Consider the following 11,049-nt stretch of genomic DNA (forward strand, 5'->3'; position numbering starts at 1 on the left):
GCTTACCACCTCCCCGCTACGTGACAAATCAGTCGCTATTCACCCGTACCCACCAAAAAACATTTTTCCACATAAAAAACCAAAAAGCCTCAGAATGTCCTTTTCGCTGAATTTTCACCTGCGAGCTTCTGTACACATTCACGACACCTGCAAAACATTGAATCCATCAACCTATGTGAAAATTTCGCTCCAGAGAATGCCACAGACCACCCAGTCAATTGTATAGCTTCCACGAGCACCCTTCGACCAATTGTAGCTACCAATTACCCTGCTCAGAGTCATTTTGACTCAGTTTCAGGTATTTAAACCTGAATTCACAAAGTGCCCTATCAATTTCAAGTTAGAACAATAATTTATTATTTTGTTAAACATAAAACTTAATTAAAATTACTCTAATAGACTCCATACTACACCTTGCTGAATATTCAAACCCTGAAATTGCCTAGCTACCCCTTAAAAACCCCAATTCAACTTTGAGCAAGCCGAATTCAAATCCACAAGAACTGAATTATGGTTGCCCCTACTGCAATGAACGTGAGACCTATCTCCATGCCCCATTTGGACCTGAACCACCTTCCCTTCGTTGGTAGAGATTTCCAGATTTCCCGATACCTCTGTCATAGAGCTCCTGCTGAAAATACACTACCAAAGTAGGGACAAGTTCCTGAACCATGTTGATGAAATTGGCCTTTGGGAGTCAAATTTGCCCAAGTACTAGTTCCCCCAAGTCCAAATTTCTCTTGAAATTGTACATATGTGCTATGCTTGCTACATCCCCAGTCAAAAAACCATCATGTCCCATGACCAGAAAGTCCTTTTCACCAATACTCCTAAGTCCATCAATGATATGTTACAGCTCCAACCAGGGCCAAACCTAACTCCCCTCTCAATTGGAGATCTGTTGGACTTATATCCCAAACTCAGCTCTGCAAGATTGGCGCAATTGATTCAAACCTTCATCATAGAAGAGAAGTATACCCCCAAAGACACCCCCTTCATATGTAGCAACTATATTTTCTCCTTGGGGCAAAAATATTGTATCCATGATATCTTGTGTTTTAGGTTACTCCACAAGTGAATACATTGATGAAATCATCCTAGCTTTCATGTCCATCTATGCCCTAGGACAACCTCCTGCAACCATTTATGACTTTGCCACATTCATAGCTGATAGAATGGATGAGCATTTCATAAGGATGGGAAATGAAAGGGTTTTCAGGTACTCCTAAGTACTATACCACATGTTCCTCTACTTCCAAGCAGATAAATTCCCACTTACCTTTCAAAAGTTGGACACCAAGGGCAAACCAAGTCAGTCATCTTCTGGACCCCATTGATTCAACAACATTCCTTCCCCTATTCATACAATGAATTCATAGATTCCTTTGTCCACCTTGTGATGACCATGCTCAGTGGAACCCCTCCACCAAGAATCAGTCCTAAGATTAGGAGAGTCCTTCATTTAAACATCAATCATCAGGTGGGGATTGCTACTTGTACCAAAACCACACTGAAATCAGGATTTATGGTTTCCAGCTTGCCCCATACAAACTACCTAAATACCTCCCAATGAGGTTATTTTTCCTAGAGTACTACAAGGAGATAATAAATTTAGATGAGGTAAACTTTGTTAAAGCCAAAAAGAAAGCCCAACTCAAGATCAAAGACCAATTGGGTCCTTTTATTTGTAATAGCAGAGAAGCTGGAGAGGAGGCAGACCTGATCTTTCAAAGATTAAAATTAAAACAGAGCTTCATATGGAGATATGATCCCTTGGATTTCATCTGCAAAAGAAGGAAAAAAAAACAAGATGGCTCCCTATATCCATCACCGCATCCCTGAGATAGAAAAGTATGCCAACCAATTGCAATGGGTGGAAAACACTTTAAAGGATAGGGATAATACTAAAGTTATTGTGGAAAATACATTATTAGATCTGGAAAATCAACTTGATGAAAATTCATTTCTGCAAGTACCACCTCAAGAAGGGACAATGAGCACTCCCCCTATCATGCAGACTCCTTTGAATGAGGAGAAAAATCCCAAAAGGGTAGGGCAGAAGGATCAAGTTCAGGGACACATTCCTTCAATGTTCAATATGAAAGAGGCCAAAGCAAAAGGCCTAGACTCAATCCTATGTCATAACAGGAAGACACCATTGGCTCAGTTGAAATAACTAATTCTAAGCCAGAAAGGAGGAAAGGTACTGCTCCTTCAGAGGAAACAAAAACCCATCATCCTCAGTGACCCAGATGATATAGAGACAGATGAGTGTAGAGGCCTCGTCTTTTAGTAGGCCACCAGAATAGGATAAAAGTGTCAAAGACAGGTTCAAAGAGATAAAAATGAGGAATGAAAGGTTGAAACCTGAGACATATGCTCAGCTTTTCAAAATTTCTACTCCAGGTTAGAATTGATTGATGTCAGCTTTTGACATCAAAGAGGGGAAGATGCAGGTGTCCTTCATTCAACCAACTGTGCAACAACCTAGGGCACCCAATGACTATAAGAAATTTGATTATGAGGTGTTGGCCAGGGATATTCACCTTGTGGACCAAATAGAGTTTCACAAGCAGGCTGGAGAAATGATCTACTCCACCCTAACAGGGATGTCCATAGTTGTTCACCAACTGCAAAGTTCCCTAAACAACATCTCAGCTCAATATCAGCTTGAACAAGATTCATCACAAGCCAAGGACAACAGAATCAAGTCTTTGGAAGACTTGATCATAGAGATGGGGCATGATCCCAAATATATCAAAGCAATAGAGGAGTTAATAAAACAGAAGAACAAGGACATTGCTTCACTGAAGAAGCAACTAAAGATACCCTCCTTGTATCATCCACAAACACAAGAGGTGTTACAGTCTCAAACTCAACATGTGGACTTAATGGATTTAGTCCTCAAGCTGAATGATCAGTTGAGGAGCACAAAGAAGGAATTGGATACCTTAATCCAATTGAAGAAAGGTGAAGTAGGGACCACACAAGAAACTATAATCCCTACAGTGAATACTATAGTACCATCTACATTAGCAGCTACATTGGCTCCAAAAAATCCTGTAGGCACTGCCTTGCCCATCACCATTGCAACATCTACATCAGCAACTTCTACAACAGCAGTAGGTATAGCAAAAAATGAAGCAGCCAAGCTTGTTCATTCCATGGAAGAAATGTCTATTCAGACAGACGAGATAAACAGGCTAAAGGAACAGGTGGCAAGCTTAGAAACAGACTCTAATCTCGCCAAGATTATGTAGAAAGAGGAGGGACAAAAGGCTGCTAGGATAGAGGAAAAGCTCAAGTCAATGGAAAGGGACTTGAAACTAAAGGAGCCTCTTAGAGAAGCCAAGGAAAAACTGTGGGCCAATATCATTGACTCTGTCAATGATATGTGGCCATCCATAGAGGTCATATTCAAGTAGATTGATCTCATGGCATTAATAACAGAGGATATTGAGAAAGTGAAGATAGAATTAGGCAACAGGCCTAGAGAGGCTAGTAGGCTCATCCAATTTTTAAATTCAAAAAACAAGTACCAATTACAGGAACTGGAAATTGAATACAAGACTGCTACTATTCTGGAGGTAAAGAAATTCCTCACCAAGAGGGACCTTATTCAAAAGTTAAAGGAAAAGAGCAAAGAAATGCAAGTAGCCGTTTACAGGTTCATGGCAAAGTTTGATAAGCTAAAAGAAAATGGATTACCTAATCCCTTATTCATTCGTGATAAACTTATGGAACAAGGAGATTACAATGACAAACTCAGGGATGTAGCAAGACAACAAGTGGCTACTTCACAGGTTTCAAGAATGCCAACAGGAAAGGTATTGTACAATGCCTTTAAAAATCTATTTTACCTTGAGCATGAGGTAAAACATTTGTTTGTAAATAAGCCTTCATTTTCCAAATATGCTGAGGTAGATGAAACTTACTGGAGAATGTTGAGTATCCAGTTACCAATAGATGAAGAATGGGAAAAGTTGACTGACTTACTATAGTAGAACACAGTTAAAGGTCAAACACACAGTCAACAAGGTAAAAGAGCATCAGAGTCAAGTGGTTACAGGGTCAAAGAGTATCTGTGTCAAAGAGTATCAGCATAAAAGACAACAACCTTTGGCCAGCATAGAGCATAGCAACCATAAACTTCTAGCTAAACCACAATAAAAGGGACAACAAGAAAACAATTCAATAGCTGTCACTATCTTCCTGAGAGAAGATATGTTGAATTTCCTATATTAATTCCCAAGTTAGTTTGGGATATTTTGTAAAAACATTTTGTATAAATACTTCACAAATCAAAGTATGTAGGGTGGATTCTTATACTTTCAATAGAATTTTTTTCAAAGATTGTAAAAGCTTTTGTATTACTGACTAGGCCAGCATGCTAGATTGATGAACAAAGATCAGATATTTTAAGGGATTCATGTGTAAAGTGGAGTACAATTGAGTAATTCTCTTGTGCTATTTTACCTCTCCTAAGGTTGTTTAAAAATCTTAAATTTTTCAGAAGTCTGAATGTCTAACTTGAATATTATTTCAGAATTTGCTTGACTGCACTTTGTCTTACTGTTATACATTCTTACTGTTTTCTCTTAAACTATCTTAGCTAGGGAATTCTTAACTGCTCCTTAGCTTCCATAGTTTCTCCTCTGGTCTATAGTAAAGGATTCGTAGTTACCATTTACTCATGATTCATTGTTGTTCCCCCATCTTAGCCTCGGTCTGAGGATTCTTGATTTCCCTCTCACCTCTGTTAAGATTCATCTCACCATTTAGTCCAAGGATTTGTACTTCACTCTGCTATCTTGCCCCTTGAAGATTCCCTTTAGTGATTTAACTCCAGCTTGGCTACCCCTTCTTTGACTCCATTGCCCAATGGCCTAAAGGCATCAACCTATCAGCCCGTTTTAAGGATTCCACCACCAAATATTCATACAAATCAAAAACCTCCCTCAACTCTAGAACTAGCCTAATATCTAAACAAACATAGCTAAATTATATAGAGAGCCCTCTCTAAGCCATAGGTTGGCTAGAGCCTATGCTTAAAATTTGGTTTTTGTTTACCTCGAAGCCTTCCCTTCTTCCAAAACTTCTAAGGACAAGTTTTCAGTGATAACATAGAGGCGACTCCTCTGGGGAACGCAAACCTCAGTCTCCTAAAACTTTAAGGAAATCTTAATCATCATCTTGAGCCCCTTAAAGTCAACTTTTACAGAAGTTTTAAAATTTACACTAAAAAAAATTTAAAAAGTTATAATTCTTGCTACTAGGAAAACTCATTAGACCAGGGCCAACCTGGATCCAAACCCTGCAGTTATTGTGGATGATCCAGACAGAATTATAAGAAAATCCAAAAAAGAAGAGAGTTCAACTGATAAAACACCATTAATTAAAGGTAATTCTTGTCCCGATGAGTGCTTGGTTTTAGAAGATTTACATTTTGATGTGCAATTTGATGTCTCATTGTTTAGAATAAAATCTAAAAGTATGCTAATGAAACTATTCTAGATCCTAATTTTATTGCAGACCTTGAAGTTCAAAGAGCTAATAGATCAATTGGCGAATATATTTTGATTAATCCACTATCATCCATTAACACTGCTCTAACTACTGAACTTTCTTCTCAATCCTCCAACGTTATTAATAACTCTTCCATCACTACCACACCATCCATTATTTCTACTATAGTTCATTCCACTGGCCCATTCATTCCACCGCTCCCTATACAACCTAGAATCTCGTTTCCACCTATAGACACTCCCACTTCACCTATTAGCCCTTCAAGTTCACTTATAGATACTTCCATCTCCCCTATACACACAACTGTCCCTTTTATCCCAATTTCCATTATAGAAACCCCTTCATCCACTGTTATTGTTTCAGCTTCATTTGTAGATATTCCAACTTCAGCTGTTAATATTCCAAATTCCACTATTAACACTCCAATTTGAATTGGCAATCTTTAATTTTCAACTGTAAGCACTGCTAGCTCATCAATCTCCACATCAACGCAAACTAATCTTCCCTTATCTTTGAGCCAAGCCAAGGCTTTAGCCATGGCCAATAGATATGCTCCTTTAGTGTTGCCTGGTCAGTTACATGACCTACCTCAAGAGTATCAAAGAAAAATTCAATTATTTGATGCTACAGGCCTATACACTACTCAACGACATGTTAACAGAACGAACGATTATTTTGAGTTACATGAGATAGATGATGTAGATGTAAGAATGAGGCTTTTTGCCCAAACATTAGCTGGGGAATTAGAACCTGGATTAGAAACTTAGTTGCTGGTAGTATTGCAGATATGACAAACTTTCATAGGATGTTCATCGAGAGATGGGAGAGGAAGAAAAACCCATTGCATATACTTTATGAGTATGATAACATTAGGAGATGTCCTAAAGAATTAGTTCAAGACTACTACACTAGGTTTAATAGCACTTACAATTCCATTCCTTCCAACCTTAAGCCTCCTCCTGATCTCGCAATGATGAAGTTCCCTGATGGTTTTGATCTAGATATGGCCTACCAACTTAGGGAAAGAGAGTCTGCAACCCTAGATTAAAGCCAAACCAATGTAGTAAAAGTAGAGGCTAATATTTTAGGCAAAAAATCTCGAGCAAAGATAGAAAGTAGAGTAGGATTTGTTGATAAAGCTTCAATGTCTGATGGTAAAGTAGATCTTTTGGCCAAAACTGTAGAAAGAATCATGGATAGACTTGACAACCTAGATAGAAAAACATGGGATAATCAACAAGTACCCCCAGTTAGGAATGCTAATTTCAGAAAAAACCAAAATCAAAACCAAAACACAGGAAAGAATGGACTTGATCAAAACATTAGACCCCCTTTTCAAGCAAACTATGTAGAATCATCTAATCCCGATGATCCAGAATAAGATACCCAAATCGATCTAATGGGATTAGATGATAAAAACCCTGTATTCCTCTCTGAGGATGAGGAAGAATTGCATATGTTACAACAACTTCAAACCCAGTCTAGAGAGTCATTTGACTATAATAGGGATATGACTCTGCCATAATTGAAGTGCATAAACAATATAATTTGAGAAGTAAAAATAATGTTGGTCCTCCTGACCAAACTAAGAAAGCAATGGAAAATCAACCCAAAATAACAAATAAAGTTCCTGTTTTGGAGGTACTTCAAATCCTCCCTACACTAAACCAAAATCCCCCTAGTCCCATCATTGAAGAAATAACTGCCAACCAACCCTCTCTTGAGCCACCATCCACATCAGTCCCACTTAAAGAACCATAGAAAAACACCTATAATGCCAGATCTGAAATTCCTCATAAGGAAATCCAAGGTAAACAAAAGGAGGACAATTCCACTCAAAACCCTGTTTCAAAGGTCTACAACCCTTCCTCATCATTCAATTTGGGAGCAGAGATATCCAAGCTGAAAATTGTAGTCCCTTTGAATGAACTAGTTAAAAACAAAACTTACAAATCACAGGTAAATCAGACCCTGAACATTACTGAAAATGAAGACTCAGTTAACTTGTTTGATGATAAACCAGAATTAATATTTGGACCAGATGTTAATGGAAAACCGCAAGAAGGAGGAATTCCACCTTTTTACATTAGCCTTAATATTCAAGACAAAATACTACACAACGCCATGTTAGATTCTGGTGATTCTCAGAACCTAATGCCAAAATCAGTAATGGAAAAATTGAAACTAGACATTACTAGACCTTACAAAGACTTGTTCTCCTTTGATTCAAGTCAAGTAGAATGTCTAGGGTTAATCAAATATTTGTGTATTACTTTAGTCCAATATCCTGCCAAGAGCATCCTCATGGACATTGTAGTGGCTGATATCCCACCAAAATATGGCATGCTATTCTCTAGATATTGGGGAGCCAAGCTTCAAGGATCCCTCCAACTGGATATGTCATATGCCACAATTTCTGTTTTTGGACAACCCAAGAAACTGTACAAAGAAAATTTCATGAAATACATGGTATGAAGCAAAGATCGACCTCAAAACTATCCCATCTACTCCATGCATTCAGATGTAGACTCTTTTATCATGTTCAACACTAATAAAACACCAAACGAAACTCCTAACAGTGTTGTTGCAGAACCAAAAAAAATTGTTGTTTCCACTGCTAATGAATCTAAAGAAACTTCATAATTGTGCAATAAAGAAAGTAATCAGGTTGCTATAAATAAAAATAAATGGGATACTGATGATGAGAACTATGTACATGAAATCTTATGGCATTTAGAATTCGATGGCTCTGTAAATAAGTTAGGAGCAGGAGCAGGAGTATGGATTTATAATTTAGAAAACAATCACTCAGAGGGCCATTCCTATAGGTTAAATTTCAGATGTACCAATAATATGGCTGAGTATGAGGCTTTGATTCGAGGTCTCAAGGTAGTTAGGAATTTAGGTGCTTAAAGAGTTTCAGTCATAGGAGACTCAGAGCTAGTTGTAAATCAGATTAAGGGTGTATATATGACCAAAGACACTAGATTAGGTTATTATAGAGGAACCATTGTAGAAATACTCAATACCTTCCTAGAAATACAACTTGCAGTAGTTCCTAGGAAGCACAAAATGCAAGCCCATATTTTAGCAATGTTTGCCAGTACCTGTAGGTTACCCTTCCAACTTAACCATCAGTACATTGCTGAGGTCAGACACAAACCTTAAATCCCAGATAATGTGCAGAACTGACAAGTATTCTCAAATGATAGGCAGATAAACAACTTCTTAACTTTAGTAGAAGAATTTTCAAATAGTAACATAGACATTGATACATCCATATATCTTAACTCTAGGGATGAAGTAATAATAGATGAGCTAGAAGGTAATGAAGTAGATAGTTTTAATCCCACTAAATTCACAAGGTCAGATATAGATAAACTAGAATAGGTTGAGATTGATGAAACAATTAATGATGAAAACGAAGTAATTAATCTCAAGGATAATTTCTTACCAAAAGGTTTAACCCCTCTAGAAGACTTATTGATTCAAACGATGTTCCTAGGAAGCCTAAAATGGAACCATTAAAATATGATATTGAAGAGTGTAACATAGGCACTTAAGACAATCCCAAGCTAATCAAACTGTCAAAGTCACTCCCTTTAACAGAAAAGGTGAAATACATTGAGTTATTGAAAGAATTTCAGGATGTCTTTACTTGGAGCTATGAGGACCTTAAATCTTATGACACCAGCATCATCCAACACACAATTCCTGTCAAAGAGAATAAAAACCCTTTCAAACAAAATCTTAGGAGATTAATCCTGTCTTATTACCTTCAATAGAAAAAGAAATTAGGAAAATGTATGATGCCAAGATAATTGCAACAATAAGGTTTTTTGAATGGGTCTCAAACTTGGTCCCAACCAGGAAGAAAAATACTGAGATAAGACTCTGTGTAGATCTCAGAAACCTGAATAAAGCATCACTTAAAGACAATTACCCTCTTCCCAAAATGGACGACATATTACAAAGGGTAGTTGGGTCAACCAGAATCTTATTACTGGATGGGTTTTCTAGTTACAATCAAATTTTGGCTCACCCTTACGACCAACCCAAGACTACTTTCACCACTCCTTGGGGCACCTTTATGTATGTCAAAATTCCTTTCAGGCTAATGCATGCAGGAGCCACTTTCCAGAGGGCTCAGGATATGGCCTTTTCTAAAGAAATCCATGATTTCCTTGTGATATATATTAATGATATTACTGTTTTCTCAAAATCAGACAATCAACATCTAGATAAGGCAGGTCTTTATAAAATGTAGAAATTATGGCATCTCCTTGAACCCCAAGAAATCTTTATTTGGATTGGAAGAAGGTTTGATTACCCTTGATCATTCTACAACCTATTACCCTCAAGGAAATGGGCTGGCTGAATCTTCAAATAAGACCCTGGTGAACATTATTAAGAAGTTACTAGAAGATAATAAGAAAACATGGAACAAGAAGTTAGTCAAAGCCTTATGGGCTGACAGACTGACCACCAAGAAGTCAATTGGTACATCCCCCTATCAGCTAGTGTATGGCATGGAAGCTGTTTTTCCATCCTCTTTGGGAGTACCAGTGATGAAGATGCTCCAAGAACTGCAATATGAACCAAATGATATCCAGAGGAGAATAAACCAGACTATTCATCTCTAGAAAACCAGAGAAGAGGTCTACATCAGATCTCAAGTTGTGCAGGAAAAGATCAAAAAGATTTTTGATAGAAGGACCAAGGCAGATGATTTCTACTTAGGTGATAAAGTACTCAAGTGGGACTCGAGAAGGGTAGATAAGGGTAAGCATGGTAAATTTGATTTCCTATGGAAGGGCCCCTATATCATCTATGCTTATAGAGGGAACAACGCTTTCTTCCTTAAAGGACTAGATGGTATTGAAGAAGGAGGAGGACCAGTGAATGGTTGAATGCCCAAACATAACATAGAACCTAGTTACTGATTTTTATTTCCCATGTGTGTATATTTTATTTTGAAAAAGTCTAGTTTGGATTGGATGTTAAACCTTTAGAATTGAAGCCCGGAGAGAAGGCCCTAATCTTTTAAGGGTTTATTATCATAAGTATGAATAAATCAGGTTGAAAGGTGACAAATCACAGGGTAACTGAAGTCAAAATTCCAACGCTACTGATCTCAAAGTTCTTGACATATCACAAGGAAATGCCATCCCCAAGTGGAGCCACTGTTAGGTTCCTATACCAATAGGAGTCATAATTTTGAATGGCTAAGGTTAAGCCTTGTAATATGTACATACCTTTGCTTCCTGGAAATGTTTTCCATATTGAAAAATAAAAGATGAAAAGAGGGTATGTCCTAAAAGAAAATTAAAGGACAAAAAAATAAAGAAAAAGGTCCAAAAAAGTGAAAAATATGAACCCCAAAAGACAAAAAGAGACCATGAAAGTGTGCAAGTCTAAATGCCACTACTATTTGCTTTATGCAAAATGATGATTTTGTGCAGATTGTGATTCATGCCACAATCCAGGGTAATCAAACTATTTAATCTTGATTATACCATGCTT

The sequence above is a fragment of the Pinus tabuliformis genome, chromosome 9, assembly GCF_031772625.1.
Source record: "Pinus tabuliformis cultivar Carrire ecotype Pingquan chromosome 9, CPIR1, whole genome shotgun sequence".
NCBI lineage: Eukaryota > Viridiplantae > Streptophyta > Pinopsida > Pinales > Pinaceae > Pinus > Pinus tabuliformis.